The sequence below is a fragment of the Equus przewalskii genome, unplaced genomic scaffold (assembly GCF_037783145.1).
Source record: "Equus przewalskii isolate Varuska unplaced genomic scaffold, EquPr2 ChrUn-6, whole genome shotgun sequence".
Classification (NCBI taxonomy): Eukaryota; Metazoa; Chordata; class Mammalia; order Perissodactyla; family Equidae; genus Equus; species Equus przewalskii.
This window is the reverse complement of record NW_027228754.1, coordinates 2,487,107-2,506,840: the sequence shown is the minus strand read 5'-3', so window position 1 is coordinate 2,506,840 and position 19,734 is coordinate 2,487,107. Positions and strand designations below refer to the sequence as shown.

General features: G+C 42.6%; 1 non-coding gene across 1 annotated transcript; it reads right to left on the bottom strand.

Annotated features, from left to right (window-relative positions):
* Positions 1-12,875: 12,875 nt before the first annotated feature.
* TRNAR-UCU (transfer RNA arginine (anticodon UCU)) lies at positions 12,876-12,949 on the bottom strand. The gene has a single exon. It is a non-coding gene; the product is annotated as a tRNA-Arg (tRNA).
* Positions 12,950-19,734: the final 6,785 nt, after the last annotated feature.

Below are 19,734 nucleotides of genomic sequence, written 5' to 3'. Positions count from 1 at the left end.
TTCCAAGAGAGCCACCATGCCTTGCCTCCACAGCCTCCTCCAACCACTCATGGTCCTAGTGGTCCAAGTCAAACAGCACAGCATTAGCAGCATTCTCCACCCCGGTTCCGCCGTTTTCCTGCGTGACTCTGTCTCCATGCAGATGGCCTGTCCAGAATCCTGTCTTCTCTTTTCGTTGACTTCTCCATCTCCATTAATCTTCCCTTTGCCTCTACTGCAACAAGATTCTTTTCTTTATGTGAAATAATATAATCCAATATTCCATACTCTGAGAAGAACCTTGTATCATTGCAGCTAGTTCACTAAATTACTCCCAGTGTTTTCCCTGCTTTTTGACCCATCTGTTAGTTCCCCTTCTGACTTCACTTCCATGCATATCTAGCATCACTTCTATGGCCTTCTATAGAAAATCACCACTGGCCAGTATCCTAAACCTCCTGTCTCTGTGCTTCCTTTACATCCATGACCCCTCCCCCTCGCCGACTGCAACACAAGTTACTTCAACTGTCAGCTTTCTCCATGTTTGTACCCAGTCTGCTAATTGCTTCCAGAGGAAAGTCACACAACTATAAATTCATAACAGGCTTTCTCTGCGTTCTCCACACTGCTCCACAAACATACAACGCTTCCTACTCAGCTGACTCCAAATTCCAATAGTAATTACTTCAAGATTTCTTCACTCCCCTCAGATATTTGATCCCTCTACCTGAGTTCACTATCAGATAATTATTCATATTTCTCCTTCATGGAAGTTAGGGAATACATTGGACAGGAACTCCTTCAACTTTCCAACTGTAGTGGGTTAAATAGTGGCCCCCAAAGATATGTCCAGATCTTAAAACCTGCCAAGGTGATCCTATTTGGAAAAAGGATCTTTGCAGATATAATTAAATTAAGAATCTCAAGATGAGATCAACCTGGATTTAGGGTGAGCCCTAAATCTAACTGCAGGTGTCCGTAGAAGAGAAAGGCAGAGAGAGCTCTGAGACACAGAGAAGCCAGCCATGGGAAGACAGGCAGAGATTGGCAGTATGCATCCCCAAGCCACAGAACCCCTTCAAAGGGAGTGAGACCTTGATGACACCTTAATTTTAAATTTCTGGTTTCCAAAACTACAAAAGAATAAGTTTCTGTTGTTTTTAAGCCACCTGGTCTAGAGTAATTTGTTAGGGCATTCCTAGGAAACTAACAATGCTAACAGAGCTGACACTTACCTGCATCCATACCTGCCTCCTCCTCCTCTTCAGTTATAGTAGCAAGGGCGGATACCACCTATCTGAGCCTCCTCCAGCTAGGCTGTGGATCTCCCAATAAGGCCTTGTGATTGATGGTGCAAGTCTCAAATCAGATGCCTGGGTACGAATCCCAGCTCCTCCATTTACCGTGTGGCCTCAGTTACTCATAGTACCTATCTGTGCCTCAGTTTCTTCATTTCCAAAAATGGGATGATAATAATAGTACCTCTCTCAGAGAGGTTGTGCAAGAGTTAAATGAGATAATGCTCTTAGAACAGTTTCTGCACAAAGAAGGCACAATAAAGTATTATTTTTTATCTCCGCTGCCTTCTTAGCGACTAAACTATCTACTGACTACTCCCTCTCTTGATTCTTCAGCCTTCCTTTCTTTGTGGGATAATTTCCACGAGCATTTAATCATTCTCAACCATTCACTTTCCAAAAACCAAAACAACAACATCTCTCCCTTAATCATACCTCTCCTTCTAGCTCCCACTCCATTCCTAAACTCTATTTCATGTCAAATATTTTAATTTTACGCACTGACTGCCTCCACTTCCTCACCCCTACTCACCTGTGAACTCACTGAAATCAACTCTGTCACACCACTGGAGCTGTACTTGACAAGGTCACATTTTTCTCTTCTTCTCATTTCTTTGACTTCTCCATCTCCATTAATCTTCCCTTTAGAATTTAATATTCTAAAGAAAACATCACTCCTTATCAGCAACATTTGACACTACTGCACGTGAGCCCTTTTTGAAAAGCTTCTTTTCATTGGCTCTGGCATCAGCCCTCCTGGTTTTCTTCCTGCCTCTCTGACTGGTCTCATTTGCTGGCTTCTACCTCTTCTAACGATTCCTTAAATGATGGGTTCCTCAGGCTGCCTTCTTAGCCATTCTTCTTTCCTCACTCTACATTCTATGAGATAACGACCACTCTCCAAAACATCAATTTACTCTCAACAGACTCATCATTCCTGACTTGTATCTCTGGCCCAGATTTCTCTTCAGAGTTCCAGCCTCATATATCTAACTGCTCACTAGTCATATCTACCTATACATCTTAGACATCTCAAATTCAACATGTCTACAGGGGAAACACTTATCTTCCCTGCCCATTTTGAGAATCTACTTCTTGTCCAGTATTCCCTGTCTCACTAAATAGTACCTCCATTCATCGCTGTGCTCAAGACAGAAAGCTGGGACTTATCCTGGACTCATCTCTCTCCTTTACCTCTTCCAATCAATTTCCAACAAGTCTCATCCATTTAACGTCTTAAATATCTCTCAGATTCATTCACTTCTCTCCTTCTCCACTGCCGTAATATAAGCCAAGGCCACATTGTACATACCTTTAAACTTATGTCTAATCTGGCTTCTCTCCAGCCCTTCTCCAAATTTCAGCTGGAATAATCTTTCCAAAATATAAATCTGAGTGTAGTCACCCCCTACACACACACACACACACACACACTCTTAAATTCTTTCATTGGCTGGTATTTGATCCTAGAATAAAATCCACAGGCGGGAGGTGGAAGGTAGGTGAAATGGGGAAAGATGGTCCAAAGGTACCAACTTGCAGTTATAAATAAATAAGTCCTGGGGATGTACTGTACAGCATGGTGACAGTAGTTAATAATACTGTATTGTATATTTGAAAGTTGCTAAAAGAGTAGATCATCAAAGTTCTCATCACAAGAAAATAAAAATTGCTGCTATGTGTGGTGACGGATATTAACTAGGTTTATCGTAAAGAAAAAATAATAACCCAAATGCCTTAAAAAGGTTTATCAGCCTCTCCACAATCTGGTTCTCAGTGCTAGGCTTCTGTTCCATAGGCTGCTTGGCATCTTTTTGTTCTCCTTTTCCTTTATGGCATAATACCACTTCTTCTGGGAGGACCTCTATGACACTCTAGCTTCCAGATATTCCCTGACATTCCCTGTAATTCCCCTAGCAGAGAACTTACCAGAACTTGTTGAGATGACCTAATCAATGTCTGTTTTCCACACTACATAGCAAGCAATGTAAGGACCAGAGTCACGCCTGTCTTGCTGTCCATATATGCCCAGTGCTTCTCAAAGCTCCTGACACACAGTAGGCACTTAATGAAGACTGGTTGAGTAAAGGAACAAAGGTTGCTTTTCTTGGGAATGACTCAGCACTTTAAACTGGCATTTCTCTAAATTCCTATAAACCATGACTGAATTTGTATATATACAATGACCATAATTAGGAGCTATTATCTGAATTGAAGGAGAGGAAACAGAGTGATTTATCCTTGAACTCTCCCATAGAGTAAGTTAATGTGAAGGAAATGAATTATTATTTAATTATTAAATTTCATGATTTAATGAACACCTAGAAACTGGGAACAGTTTACTGATGTCACTACAGACCTTGGAGAAAAAGTTTTAATGGACATTGTACTCAGGTTAAGATAGACTATGTTTAAAAAATCATTTACAGTAGACTAGTTTCCTGAAGGGTCAGCTTGGAAACTATGAAGAAACAGATGTTTTAGTTAAAGAACCTCGAGGAGAAGAATTTGGGGTAGGAAGCAGATGGACAACAAAATCAAAATTTGAGGGATTGCTAAATAACACATCTTTTAATGTAAACAAAATTGGTCTCTGCATCATCTATACTTTCTACACTTTTAACCAACAAACCATGTATTATTCATGCCATTCAGATAAGTTTGAAATTTTATTTATCTTCTTTTCTATACGGATCATGGATGAGGTTTATAGACAACAAATGCATTAAAACAAGATAGATGTGGTCTTTGACCAAAATCAAGTTAAAGAACACATTCTAATGTTCCCGATTTGATACACAAATAAAGAAAGTAAAAGAGAATCTAAAAAATGAAACTCACGTATCATGGGGAAATGTTGTATGCAAGAACACTGACATTTCAGAGAATAAAGGTTTTTGATTTCGCATTGGAAAAACCTGGTTGGAGATGTTGAGCAAGCATTCCAGCAGGTGGCGCCCTGAACCAACTAATGAGAAACAGAAGCACCAGTGTACCGTTAGAATAGGTATATCTACATTTTACGAATTAAAATCACTTCCCTTTTGAGATATATGTATTCTAATCACACACTCAGGAGACTGTAAATCCACGCCTCTGTAAAATATACATATACATGCACTAAGACACATTCCTCCACTAGGGAATAGAGAGAAAACAACACCATATTATGAAGGCGCACATTAACAAGCTGATGTACAAATATACATCCATATGTATGTGAATTGAATCCGTTTCTCAGAGCCAATCCGTCTCCTCCAAATGGGTCTTTAACACCATCTAGCAAATATTCCACATTTCTCTGCTGTAGTATCATTCTTTCTTTCACTACAATAACGAACCCAACTTTCTATGCTCTTTTCAAACATCCAACATGCTCTTTTTCCCAGTTACTCTCTGAAGATAACACAACTACTTAATTGAAAATAAGGAGGAGGAAGAGGTGCTACCCCCATCAGATGAAATTTTCTTTTCTTCCAGATGTCAAACATGCAAATCTCCATCTGTGTACATCCTACTTGTCTCATCCTTTTTTCCTCCTATATCAATAGAAGAATGGCCCTCCAGCTTCTCAAAGTTAATCCCTTCACCAGTACTCTATATGGCATTTCTTCCCCACCTTCTCAGAAACCTTGGCTATCATTTACGGGTTTTTTTCTCTCTCCCTTGAATATGCAAACTCTTCTCAATGATTTCCTTCCCAATGGGTTTCAAATAGCTCAAGTCTCTCCCACTAAAAACCAAATAAAATGGTGGAGGTATACATACAAGTTGGTCACGAGCTGATCATTGTTGAAACTGAGTGATGAATACATGAAGGTTCATAATACTATTCTAATTTATTTATGTTTGAAATTTTCCATCATTACAAGTTTTAAAATAAGAAAATCAACAAAGATTTTCTTGTTTGGCTCCCTCCTGCCTTTCAGCTTACCACCCTCTCCTCATCCCTTCTCAGTCAAACTTGTAAGAATTACCTATAGGTATTCCCCCAATGTCCTCGCCTCCCATTCCCTCTGCAGGCCCCTCTAATCTGGTTTCTTGCCCTGATATGCCATAGAAACCAAAACAACTCCCAACACTGACTTCCATGTCACTTAATCTAATGGATAGTTTTCCTTATAATCATTCTTGATGTCTCAGTAGCATGTGGTGCTCCTTCAAGTCCCTTCTTGAACACTCCTTTCTCTCGGCTTCAGAAGTGATAACATTCTGATTTCCCTACTTCTTCTCTTGCTACTTCTCTCTCTATATATTTTGCGCTATTAAATGTCAGAGTTCCTTTTAGCTCATTCTTAGCCCCTTCTCACTCTACACTTTCTCCTGGGTGATCTCATTCATAATTTTGGCTTCAAATTCCACCAACGTGCAAATGACTCCCAAAATCAAACCATCAGTTCGGACCCTAAGCCAGCTCTCAACTTCACACATACTTGACGTCTCCTCTTAGATATCCCAAAAGCACCCCAAAATTAAAAACTCAAAGCTGAACTCCCCATTTTTTCCCTCTTCTTCCAGTGTTTCCTATCTTGGTCAATGGTATGAAAGCCAGAAATCCTGGAGCCATTCTTGACAACTCCTTCCTCTTCGTACCATTTCCAATATATCACCAAATCCTGCACATTTTAGCCATAAATATCTCTGAAACCCATCTTCTTCTATATCTAGCATTACCATCACCACCCCCCCACCCCCCGCCACTTTATCATCATCCTAATCCAAGCGAACATCACTTCCAACAACAGCTACTGTTGGTAACTGCTAATTCAGCTCCAGCCCCTATCCTGGCACCCTTCCACTCTGTCCTCTGAGCAGCAGCTGGAGTAATCGTTCTAAAATGCAAATCTAATCATGTTATTCTCTGCCTTAAAACCCTTCAGTGGTTTCCCCTTGTTTTTCACATAAGGACAAAGCCCCCTACAGTTATTACAAGGCCCTATGGGGTCAGCCTCCTGGTTTCTCTCCAATTTCCTTCCATGCCACCTTTTTGCCTTGTTCTCTGGGGTCAAACCACAGTCGCTTTTCAGCCCTTTGTTCTCTCTCCCACAGACCTTTGTGCCCCCTATTTCTCTTTCTGAAAAGCTCTTTCCTTCATTCTCTGCCTCATTATTTCCTACTGATCTTTCAGAATCAAGTCAAGAGACTCTTCCTGGAAGCAGCTTTCCTTGGCCTCTGTGAAGAGGTCAGCTCCCCCTGCTACAAACTGTCTTTCCTCCATCGATCTCTCTTCCATTCGCAGTTGCAATTTCACATGTGTTTGGTGATAATCTCTGTCTATTTTTGCTCATCACTGTATCCCAGCACCTAGTTCAATGCTTAGCACACAATAGGTACTAAATAAATATTTGTTGAATGAGTAAATGAATTAATGCTTATTCCCTGTTAGGTTTATATCTACTTTGCCTCCCTCTAGACTCTCTCTCCCTTCATCTCTGAATGGATACTCAGCAGTCACAAACTCATTTTTAATACATTTCTGTGCTTTTACAACCAGGGTATGCCCAGAACCCATAAGTGGGGCATGCCAGGCACCATTTTTACTGTAAGATTTGGAGCCTGATAATTATGTTTCTACTTAAAAATTGCAGATATAATGAAGTAGAACCCCAAATTTCTACTAGAATGTAGCATAAAGTATAAGACTTCAAAGAAATGCTGTACTTGCAGAGGCCACTTTAGCTCTGCCTTCTGACACCCAGGGGTAAGCAGTCACTCTCCTCTGCTGTTAGGAGCACACTTAAGTACAATAATTAAAAAGTACTACCAGAAGTTTGTGCATAATTAGAAAATAATGAAAGTTTCATATTCCTTCAAAATAAATATAATTGATTCTAAATGGTCTGCTATTTTGGATGGTACCATTTCCCTCTTCAACATGGCCTATAGATGTAGCAAAAGGAAGAAAAGATTACTGGAGGTTATTGGTGATTCCCAGACGATGCTCCTCTGAGACTCAGGACTGAGCTGGGTCCATGGCAGGGAATATTCCCAGAAAGAGCCCAGGCCAGGAACACAGAAGCCAAGCTCTGGTCTATTCTCTCCTCCCAGCTCCCCAGGAACTTGTCTTCAGTCTCATTCCACCTTCTCTAGATAGACACTTGCCCTCATCCTGGCTTTAAAGGCCTGCATCGCTCCTAGAAGAAAAGGCTTCACATGACCCTCTCCACAGGGCCTGTGAAACCTTGTTCCCAGCACTGGACTAAGGATTGCTGCAAGACTTCTGTGCTCATAGCCCCAGGGAAATTCAGGGCTCCCACAGTGACCACAGGGGAGAGAAATACCCTTGGAGATTAAGTACTATCGAAGATACATTACACATTTCTTACTTCCCCGAGCACTCCACTAGGCCGAAGCATTTTCAAGAGACAGAACGAGGTGATCCATGGCTAAGTCTCCCAATCCCAACACGATCTCCAAGAAACTAGCTTGATGCATGCAATCTGAAGAAGACCAGTTGGAAAAACTGTCCACAAACAAAGGAAGTTAGCATTCGTTGTTGCACCTACTATGTACGTAACTATCCAGACACTTTTACATTTTACCTTACTTAACTCTGGATATTATTTGGCTCATTTTCTAGAGGAGGAAATCAAGGTTTGAGAGACCTGGTGCATGCACAACACCATACAACAAGTCAACAGTGGTCCTCCAATTCTGACACAGGATGACCTCCATGTCATGGGAAGGACCTCCGTGTCATTCTCATGCAGTTGCTTCCTCCACTATGCTCATATTTCCAACGTCTCTCCTCATAACACTCCATGTCTCACCATCCATTCTCTCAATGGAACCATCACAAAACAACATTACCATTACAGAAGCAAAAAGATGCAACTTCCAAGGAGGACCCAGACAATTTTAAATATATTCTATCTCATTATAATTTATAGAAACTACTGAGGACATAAACACTGACATGATGTTTGGGGGAGTAAGTTCCATTTGCTATGGTTTTCAAATACAAACAAAATGAACATTTTCACTAGTAGGCAACAACTGCTGTAATGGAGGTTATTAATGTCCACTTGTAGGTGGACATTATTATAAAACCCACCACTCTGGTGGTACTAGCACTATCACTTGGGAACCACAGTGCCAAACTCTATTGCTTCTAAATGGCTTTGGGTCCAGCAGACATGCAAATGTGTCCCCCATCCCAACTCAGTATATTCTCTACAATAGCCAAAATTAGCCTTTTAACATATAAATCAGATTCCTTCACTCCTCTGCTCAAACCCACCAATGGTTTTCATTAACACGAAGGAAAGAAAGCCTGACCTACAAGCCTTATGCCAGTGCTTACCAGTGGGTCTAGAATTGCTGCTAGGAAGTGGTTTGAAAATTTGATGGAGCAGTTTTTGTTTCTATGATGATTGGGGACGACTACTAGCTGCAGAGAGGAAGGGTATCTGGGATTTGTGTGTCCTGCAGTGTACACGTATGCATCTCAAAGATGACTTGCCCCCTTTTGAATGACCTCCTGAAAACCTAGCTGTTGGTATCTGAGCCTAGAGTCTAACTTGTTTTTATATATAAATACAGAGAATTTTCTACATGGTTTACAACTTCCTAAAATTTTCATGAATGCAAAACACTGCATACTTCACAAGAAGATTTAATGTATTTTGACCATAAATTATCAAGAAGTAGTTGCCAGTTTGGGAGATCGCAACACTGCTGGTGAATGACATCCCTCATGATATTTAAGTCAGCCATGCAGCACACTTGCATTGGTCCACATATACACTTGTTGCATTGAAGGTAGTTCTTCATATAATACTGCTAGTGTGGCATTTATATATTAAAATACATATTATTTGTTATAAATGTATTTCCCTTTTTTTAGTGAGGAAGATTGGCCTTGAGCTAGCATCTGTACCAATCCTCCTCTATTTTTTGTATGTGGGATGCTGCCACAGCATGGCTTAATGAGTGATGTGTAGGTCTGCACCCAGGATCTGAACCCACAAACCTCGGGCCACCAAAGTGGAGCATGCGAACTTAACCATGACGCCACCGGACCAGCCCCACAAATGTATTTCCTTTTATTTCTCTCTTATATTACAACTAGGATATTATATTGATTTTTTTAAATTATGTGTGTAGGAAGCTTATATTACCTATGAATTTCATTGCAGGATAGTAAAGAAGTGAGAAAATACTAGACTTATTATACCAGGCAGAGTTGAATGACAGCACTGAGAACACTGTCCTTTATGACATGCCCATATTAATCTCTGAACCCAATCGCCCCTCACTCCTTCCACTCCAGCCACTCTGAACTTTGTACTTTCCCTCAAAGCCATGAAACTCATGGCCACCCAAAGTCTCTGCTCTTGCTATTTCTCTGTTTAGAATGCCCATCTTCTAGATCTCACTGATCTCTCTTACTTCATTCACTCTTCTCACAAATGTCACCTCCTACAAAAGTCTTCCATGACCAGCATGCTTCATATCACTCTGCCTCTTATCATCACTTAAGTTTCTCCAGCACATATCTTTACCGACAATTCTGTGATAATATTATTTCCCTAACTATGCTTTATTTCTGCCATGGAAATATGCACTCCATGACAGAGGTGAGCCATGCTATTTTGGATCCCAGTGCCTGGAACATGGAAAATGGCACAAACTGGGCGCTTGATGAATATTTGTAAAGGGAATGTATTCATGCATGGAGATATCGCCTGTGTTCCTGATCCCCAGGAGCTACGTTTCTCTTTCGTATCTACATTATTTACAGCCAATCTAAGTCAGCATTAATTCTTTCAGATCTATCCATCAAATGCCTATCATATTTCAGGCACTGAGAATACAATAATAAATAAGACATATCCTGTCCCCATACTGTGTAATTAATGATCAGCTCTAGGAACTCTGAAGCATTTGAGTCCCACAGAGAAGTGACTTTATAAAAAACCACCCACTTCTATGTTATATTCTGAGTATCTTTAAAATACAGTAATTATGATATTCATAAATTAGGAGTTATCTCTCATGTATTAAGAAGAAAGCTATTAACAAATATAGAGGAATTTTTACTAATGTGGAAAATTTTGCCCCCAGTCCTGGTAATGTAACTTCTTCAAGTCCCCAAAACACTACCCCTCAGAGACCGAGGGAGCTGAAGGATGGGTGATGTTTGCATAAGTGGAAGCTTCTGGTTCCCTTAAGTGTCACAGCCAGCAGGGACCTCTAGCTACCTGGCCAAGATGAAGCCCCCAGCTAAGACCCAGAGGGACCGTCTGCTCTCTGAAGGACTCCACCAGCTAGAAAAGTCCTATCCACCCTCTTTCTTAGGGTAGCACAAGTCAGCACCAGCCCCAGCTAAGCCCCAGCATACGGCCACCCTGGCTATTTCAGGCAGAGGCTGGTTATTCAAACCTTTCATTTTCCCACTTTGTAACTAGACACCTTTCCCGCATGCTGAGGAAAGAGACAAAAGCAACTTGAATACTCACATACCTATATATTTGTACAGAGTTGTACAACAGACTTCCTCATTCATTTTCACACGTGGACGCTAGATAATATAACTTGGTTTTTATAAAAAAGCAAAATAAAATTCAGCAAAGCTGCAACTTACACCAAGGTCTTCTGATTCCAAGTTATAAAATGGAAATGACTGGCTAAAATCAGGGCTAGGGGATTATCTGTGGGTTTTAGTTCTCGCTGGTATAGAACTTCACTTAAAGAAGCTGGCTACAGTGCACTCTGACCAAACATTTGAATCAATCTCTGTTCAATGCCTCTGGGCACACATTGCCCTCCCAGCTTCCACCTCTAACTCCCGGCCCCTACAATTCATGAAGGCTTTATTCCTAGAAAGCTTCCAGAATTGAACAAACCTTAGCATGGGCTGTAATGAACTTAAACCCTTGTCCCGACTTTTAAGTGACAGAGGGACAACCTCCTTACTTCTCAGAACTGTTACTATTGAGTGGCCCCATTGCAATAGAATGATGCAGGGGGAACTTGAAAGACGTAGTATTCTGGATCTGGTTGGAAAATGTGACATGCCCCTTCTCTAAACTCACACTCCCCCCAACTCCATACCCCAACACACACTAATTTTTCCTTTCAGGCCAGAGCTTAAAGCAGAAATATCAATGATAAGCTGAGCTAACAATAAAAGAAAGACTCCAAGAGGGTCTGCACGGGAATTTCGGGTCCACACCAGTATTCTCCAAAGGGCATATCCATGGGGCTGCCAGGGAATAATTAATATCTAAACTGACATTCCACCAAGGTAATTCAGAAATTGAAGGCTATGTTGGCTCTTACTGCAAGAATATTAAGTCCCTTTAAAGTACTGTACTACTTCAAAGAATTTCAGGAGTTTAAGTTTGCTACAAATGTGCACATGTCCTAAAGTTAAAAAACATCAGTCTCCCCCCAGAGTCCTCCTGTCTGCCCTATCAATTCCCACCTCTTGGCACGGTTTGGTTAAATCCTGTGTGAATGCTCCCCTCTCACCCCACCCCAGCTTCCTGAGAACACAAGTGCATGGCTGCCTGTTCCTCTGGTCGTCCCTCCAGAGCCCCACGTGGGAGAGACGCTGACTCCCCAGCTGTCAGAGGAGAGGTGTGTCTTCTTAGGTTTCCTGGGTTCACCTGAGGTGGAGGTCAGTTCCTGGCATGGACAGCTCCCTCGAGCTAACAGGCTAGAGGCTGCAATAGGCAAGGAAGAGAAAGAGCCAGACCAGCCCAAAATAGAAACCCAAGCTACCTCCCAATCTCACCAAGCTCCCAATCTTGCTGAACGTGGTCCATTAGATGAGACAGGGAAAGAGAACAGAAGTGAATGTTGGATGAGAGAGGTGGTGAGAAGAGAGCTTGTTGGAAACTGGGAATTATGAAAATAGCATTCAGATACAACCCTGAAAGCTTGTCTTGCAAGCAGGAAAGGCTACGAACTTTTCACAAGACAGAGCATTTAAGTATAAGACCTTTGAGTTTCTGGGGACAAGTTTGTCTGCCACTGGTAATTAGTGTGCTGCTGTGTGGTTTATTCCACTGAGACAAAGAGCAACCATTACATCTCTCCTTGTAGATAAGGAAGTGAGTGATGAGCTTTAGCACAAAAAATCCAGGCTTGGAAATGCAAAAGTATAGCTGACAAAGATAATGCAAGAAATTATCTTCTGTGTGACCCGTTCCATCTCTTGACGGGCCTCAGTCAAGGTGGGTGTTACCGTAGAGGACAACTGGACATTTCCTCATTGGTATACGGGACAATCTGCCTTTTTATGTCCTCAGAGGTAAAAGGAGGGAACCATAGAGGTCCCAGAACCTGTGGCTTGGCATCTCAATCACGGTGTGCCAATGATTTCCCTGTGAAGCGAAGAATTCAAAGGCTGTGTCAGTCCAGCTGAGCAGAGAGATGCAGCAGACATCTGAGCCTTTGCTAGACAATGAAAATCAGTCAGGGAGGAACAGAGAAAGAATGAAGAGGGAGGGAAGGGAAAAGGAGAGGAGGGGTAGGATTCCCAAGGAAAGGGGTTTCCTTTCTCTTCCCCAGAGTCCCCAGGGAGGGATAAATATAATTACCAACCTAGCATGACAGCATACAAAATAAAAGAGGCACCTGCCAGGTGACCATCTCTGCCGGGACTCGAACCCGGAACCTCTGGATTAGAAGTCCAGCGCGCTCGTCCATTGCGCCACAGAGACCTCACCACACACACAGCATCAGCACCAGAACTGAAAAAGCACATACCTTCTGCATCACCGAGCCATCTCAGCATCCTGCTCTCTGAGCGGTGGGGGGACAGGGACAGCTGGAAAATCTGGAGTGGAGATCCACCAGCCGGCTCCATCAAAGCTTTTCTCAATACCGTGGGTCCTGGGGGTCTTCAGAGGATTGGAGGAATGTGACAGTAGTCATTTTCCCAGTCCCAGAATCTCTGATGGAGTAGGACAGAGGTAGAGCTTTTGCTCTTCTTTCCTCTCCATCCCTAAGGGAGGATACGGAGAAAGTCTCTATTCTCATGCTAATTAAGCAGAGTGCACCCAGCCCAGGAGAGAAAACAGAAGCCATCTCTACCTCCACCCCCTCTCCCTCACTGTGGTTTCATCCCAGTCCAGCTATTCTCAGACAGGGGCTTGGCAAAGCTGGAGGATTCAGGAAAACCCTCAATCCCTGATCCCCGAGACAAAGGAGCTGCTTCCATAAAAAAACAGTGTGATCCGCGGCAGAGACGGCAGGGAAGCTGGGCTCCGGGAGACTGGCCCACCTCTCAGCTTTGAGGGCTGTATCTGTCAAGCCTAGGGAGGAGATACCGGGATTCTGATGTGATGTTCCCTCAGCATCTTCACTAGAATTAAGGATGGGGGAGGAGATGGAACAGTGGTGAGTGTGCGTGAGTGAGTGCGTGTGTATGCATGTGTGTGTGAGGGATAGAAAGATAGAGAGAGAGAGTGTGTGCACATATAGGGAGGAGGGTAAGAGCGCCAGCTCCCTAATGAATTACAGATGGTCCTCACACAGCCCTTGTGAATACCTGCTTCCCTTCCCCCCACCTTCCCTAGCTCTAAATCTCTGACATTCTTTGCTCCCAGGGCTGCCTAATTTAAAGAATGAGGATTTCTCAGCTGTGTGGGCTTGCTAGCGGCATCCTAGGACAATCAAACTGGCCATCCCTCCATACCTATATGTAAAGGCTTCCATACCCGCCCAGATCGAAGTTAACAGCACCTATTTTCAAAATTCTCCTGGAGAAGACGATTCCATAATCACTTTTGGTTGTAGTTTACACTATGCCAGTTCTTCTGAATGTCTAACCTAATTCTCTCCTACCTCACCTTCAGCTCATTTTCTCCCATTTAATTCCTAGATACATCAAAGGACAATTGGCCTCTATGCTCTCAATGACAATGCATTGATTTAAAGACTTTGACTTAGTGTTCACCACTCCACTCCCTCTCAAAAGGTTACAATAAAAGCAGAGAGCTGGCTCAGACTCCCTCCTTTTCCCTCAGTGTGTGCTTCTATGGCCCATAGCTCTGGACACCACCAATGGACTCCGATCATAACCCAAGATAGTTCTTTGTAATCTGTGAGACCATATCATGGCCAAGTGAAGAGCAATATGACAATATGCAGCACTTAGATTGGAAGATCTTTAAGGGCCTTTCTAACTCTAAGACTATAGTAGCAAGATCTCACATTTCCCTAACCTTCAAATAGCCCCTAGAAAGAGATGTGGGAGAGAACAGGACCAAGATGATTCAGTCAGGTTGAGATGCAAGGAGAAGACTCTAACGCCTGGTGGAAAGTAGTCACTCCAACCAAGTTTGCCTTCCCTCCAGGATCTAGATATTGGAGCTCAAAAGAGTGAAACTGATGGTGTATGTAAGAAATTTAAAGCAAAGAGGCACAGAATAGGCCTTTCTTAACACATTTACCCTAGACTATTGCAAGAATCTGACAAACAGAGCTCAATGCTGGCTGGAGATCACATGACTTTGAGTTGCTGGCAACAAGGAACTAGTCAGGAGGTCCATGTGTCTGTAAAGGGAAGCTCAACCCCTCAGGCCAGCCATGAAACACTCAGGTACAATGTAAAGAAGAGCCTAGGTTCTCAGGACACTTCCCACCAGGTTCAGTCAATGTTCTCTTAGACACAGACACAAACCCTCTGCTCTTCATAAGGATATTGTCCTAATCCCAAAAAATCTGTCAGTCTCAAGTTTTGCCCAAAGTTTCGCTGCCTCTTAAGAGGTCATGGTTCTCCACAACCTGAATGCAGGGTCTCTGCTCTCCAACTCCCTCCAGGAGCTTCATCCACTGTTTGCAGTGTTCTCACTTGGTGCTGGGGATACGATGATGAGAGATAAAATAGGACGTGGTCCCACCCTCAAGATCTTGTAGGCAAATTCCTAAATTTCAGTGTAGGAACTACTCTGAAAGACATATTAGAGAAAAGAAGGAATCAATTTTATTGCCCACCAAATAATGTGTCAATTTTCCAAGCTTACAGAAAGGCCATAACTCTGGAAGCAGAAAAATCCAAAGTCAATAGCAAGCTGTGCAGTTTACTTTCTTCAAAATCCTGAGAAAATTGCTTAACTTCTCAATCCTCCATTTCCTCATTATAAACTGGAGGCAACAATCAATGCTCTTTATTAAAGATTACCCGAGACTTCATGATGTAAGGTGTTGTCCCTTCCTTCCTCTGGTCCATGAGCTATAATTCTCGACTCTGTTGCCTGAGTGTTCACCTTCCTCTTGAATACCCATCCCTTATTTTCCCTTCACCCCCCCACAGCAATCTCGCCATTCTAGCAAAAAACACCTCCCACCCAACAAGAGTCTTTGCAGGACCCCTTATACTTATAATCTACATTAACAAAAATACTCTGGAGTTTGTCTAAGGGCTTTTTTCAAATCAGAGATGTCTCTCTGACATCTCTCATTTCACTTTATTATCTGAAAATCAGGTAAAGCTTCTTGATAAGTTCGAATGATACCTCTAAACTACATTTTTAATTTATAAGTAATGAGGGAAACAATCAAAGAAAGCAACAGTTTTAAAGGATTGGAAAGATGAAGTTAAGCCATTCAAAACGATTGAAGACAGTACATCTTTTTCGTCTTTTAAACTAGGTATATGTCATCTGTGTTTATGTCAACCCTTAAGAAGATTCCCAAAAAAATTTTGTACTGATTTAATTCTCTAAAGATTTGTGACTCAAACATTACTCATGCTTTTAATTGAATACCACTCTTTGACCCCACAGACAAACTAGTGATGCTCATACTTTACTTCATCCATAAAGCGTTGCTGGGATACCTATGATAAATGCCAAAAAAAACTCTCCCATTGGCCTAGAAACAAATACAATTAAATCCCACGTCCTGCTATGGTCCTACTCAAGCTTTCCTATAGGTACCTGTACCAACTAGTCCATGTTTTAAATGCTAAGGGATATTAGATGGAGTAAGACAGTAAAATAGTCATTTGGATAACACAGACTTTATACACTATACTTTCATGTCTCAGTACCTACAATGTCAAAACTTATTAATTCACATCTATTGTGGACACATCCTCTAGAAATGGTTTCCATGTACCATCTTCCAGTGCCCCTAACTACTATCTGCTCCTTCTTACTATTTCACCCCCTAGGAGTCAGCCCACCTCATTCCTTCTATCAGCACCTCCCAGGGAGGTTGAAAAAGGTGTTTTGCAAAGTTAGGCCCATGGTGCTAGACCCACTTTGCAGAAGTAATAGATGTTCAGCTCACAATTCCCTACCTCTTGAAGAAGGGCAACATGGACACACCCATAAGGCAATGGCCCTTCAGCTCTTTTCCAGACATTTCATCCTCATGGGGCCTTACCCTATGCTCATTTGTCTATTCCTCTCATGCATTTTTCTAACCCATCATAATAACGCATTTGTGCTCCTAAAGGCTTCTATTTCCTTCCATCTTCAGCCAACGAGCCTAACTGAAGATTGCTTATTTGCTCCCTATCTTCTTTACTATCCTTCAAGCAGGAAGAAGTGAGATAACCTGGGTAATAATTGAGCCTGAGAATTAAGTGAAAGGAGGACAAATGCAGAGAAATTTTGCTTTAATCATCACATCCAACTTTCAGAAACCATTCCAGGTCTAGCCCAGTCCAATTGGGTTCCCCAGGCCTCTCAAGCCTCCCCAAAAGTAGACCTAGAACCAATCTATCTTGACAATTGGCTAGTCAAGTTCACAATGGAGTCCATGCAAAGGCCAATCCCCTAAAGGAGTCTCAGGAACAGTGAAGAATCTGGAGATAGAATCTCCCTTTCCTGGCTGCCTCTATCTCCCACTTCTCTCAACTTTCTCTAAGCAACTATAAAGAGAATTTTAGAGAGTGTGTCTCCAAGGATAGGAATTCTCTGTTTGGTAAAGAAGGACGAGGAAGCCGGCAGTGTTTAACAAAAGGAGAGGAAGTGGACCGTCATGTCCTACCAGATCTTTCCGGGAGTTTGCAGGGAAACATTCTCTCTGCTTCACTTAGGTTCCCCCCAAAATGAATTAATTTCTCATGTTACCTCTCTAGTTCAACCCCCTTTCTTCTCTTTAGAATCTAGGCTCTCTATGCCTCAGTTCCTAACCCCAAGCCATCGCCTTCTTGTCTGTTCAGTACTAACTCCCCAGTCCTGTCTTCTTACTGTTTGTTCTTGCCATCTCCATCATTTCTCCTTCTTCCTCTGGGTACACCACCCTTAGTTATTTCCCAATTTAAAATGCCCCTCTCTCTGTGCATACCTCTCCTCATTCATGTTCATTTCACCTCTCTCCACTGCAGTTGGCATTCCCTAATCTTTTCCTATCCAGTCCCTATCCTCTGCAATGCTTAATTTCTTGGACACATCCCCTTCTGTTCTCACCTAAGATCTATCTATTCTAAACATTATTGCCCAAACTCACTGCTTCTGGTCTCCCCCTCATCCCACTGCTCCTCTCTGTCTCTGTCCCCCTTGGCCATCACCTTTAAGGCTCTCTGAGTTTCCCAGGACTCCAAGCTCCTCTACCATCACCCTTGATCATTATACTCTGTCACTTGGCTCCAGAGTCTTGGTATTCTCATTCCTTCATCCTCAGGCCCTCTTTTTCCTTTCTTCAGATTTCATTCTCTACATCTCTTCACTTTCCCCTCATCCTTTTAGTCCAAATCTCTCCTCCTTCTTAAATCTTCAATACAGAGTACCAGTTCTGCTGAATCTCTTTTTACCCAGTCCGTACAGTACCAGATTCCTGAGGGTTGTCCAGAACAACTTGCTCCTTCCCTTCTTTCCCATGTTCACCTCCAGACATCCTGGGATCTTCCAGGATCTACAACACATTTCTGTCTGTTTTACTTCTTTGCCTGGGACACTATGCACCACTAGCTTTACAACTCGGAGGCCCTGAAAAGGGTCCTGCTAATCCCCACGGCATTGAGTTACCATGGGGATGGGCTAGAAACCAGGTTCCTTAACGTTCACAGTGATCATGAGGCTTCTGGTCCTTAAAGGGCCAGATACTCTAGGCAAAAGGCCAAAAAATGAGAAGATGGATCCTTAAAGGGTCAATGATTCTGTAGTCATTGGCCAAGGGATTCAAGAACATCGGTTTTGCTTAATATTAGGAGTAAACTGGGCTTTCTTCATCTTTCTCCTACCTCAGCTCCACTTCCCATTCAGCCTGGAAGGAATCTTAAGATGAACATGGCAAAGCAGACTCCACAATGGCAAAAGGAAAACTATGTTCATCTTTTACAATGCATCAGTTTAATTAAACAGAAAACTACGACCATGAAAGTTTCAATCCCAGGAACTAAACTTGTCCTTACATAGGGACCTCCTGTCTGACATATCACAGCAAGGTCTATACACAGTTTATCCTTACACAACAGTCAGTCATTGCCTAAACAGGACTGGCCCTTCTAAAGTCTGTCCCAAAGAACACTCAGTCTCCACAGTGAAGATAAGGGGAAGCACTTTACCTTGAGTAAGTCAGTTAATCTCCTGCAGTCTCAGATTCTCCTCCTTTAAAGGTGGTAGCTGAATTTCCAAGGTCCTTCCTCACACTAACTGTCTATGATTCTAAGAAACAGTATGAACAGTAGTCATAATGATGATAAAAGTATTTTGAATTCTTTATCTTATTTTATCATCAGAACTGTGATAGATTGCAGAAAGAGTGATTATCATTATCCTCCTCTTACAAAGAAAAACCTTGATCAAAGACATTAAGTGGCTTGCCCAAAGTCACTCAAGTTGGAAGCAGTGGGCCGCAGGCCCAGAGGAGACCCACTGGTACAGTGTACTGACCTCTGTCACGACTCCAGGCAGGCCTCCACAGAAAGTACCTGCTGAGAGGCACAGGATGCCCATTAAGATTTGTCCCAGGGGCCGGCCCGGTGGCACAGCGGTTAAGTTCACACGTTCCACTTCTCGGTGGCCCAGGGTTCACCTGTTTGGCTCCCAGGTGCAGACATGGCATCGCTTGGCAAAAGCCATGCTGTGGTAGGCATCCCATGTATAAAGTAGAGGAAGATGGGCATGGATGTTAGGTCAGGGCCAGTCTTCCTCAGCAAAAAGAGGAGGACTGGCAGTAGTTAGCTCAGGACTAATCTTTCTCAAAAAAAAAAAAAAAGATTTGTCCCAGGAAAAGAGGTCCTGAGAGTTTTCCCTGCAAGTCTTTTCCCTGCCTTTGCAATTGTAGGGTGGTGCCCTAGGGATAGGAGAGGAGGACCAGGCAGGTCTCAGAAGGGCCAAAGGGCAGAGTAAAAAACTGTGGTGCTTGGCAGACAGAAACAGCAGCATTTGGTAAGGGAGCTCTCTATGGTCTCCACTTCAGTGGCTCATTCTCCATTCAGTTACCTTAAGATAAAGCACAGGAAACTGAGGTCCAGATAAATAAAATGACAGCTAGTCGTTCACAAAGCTGGTCCTCAGTTCCAGGTTTTGTGACTCCTACTTCAGTG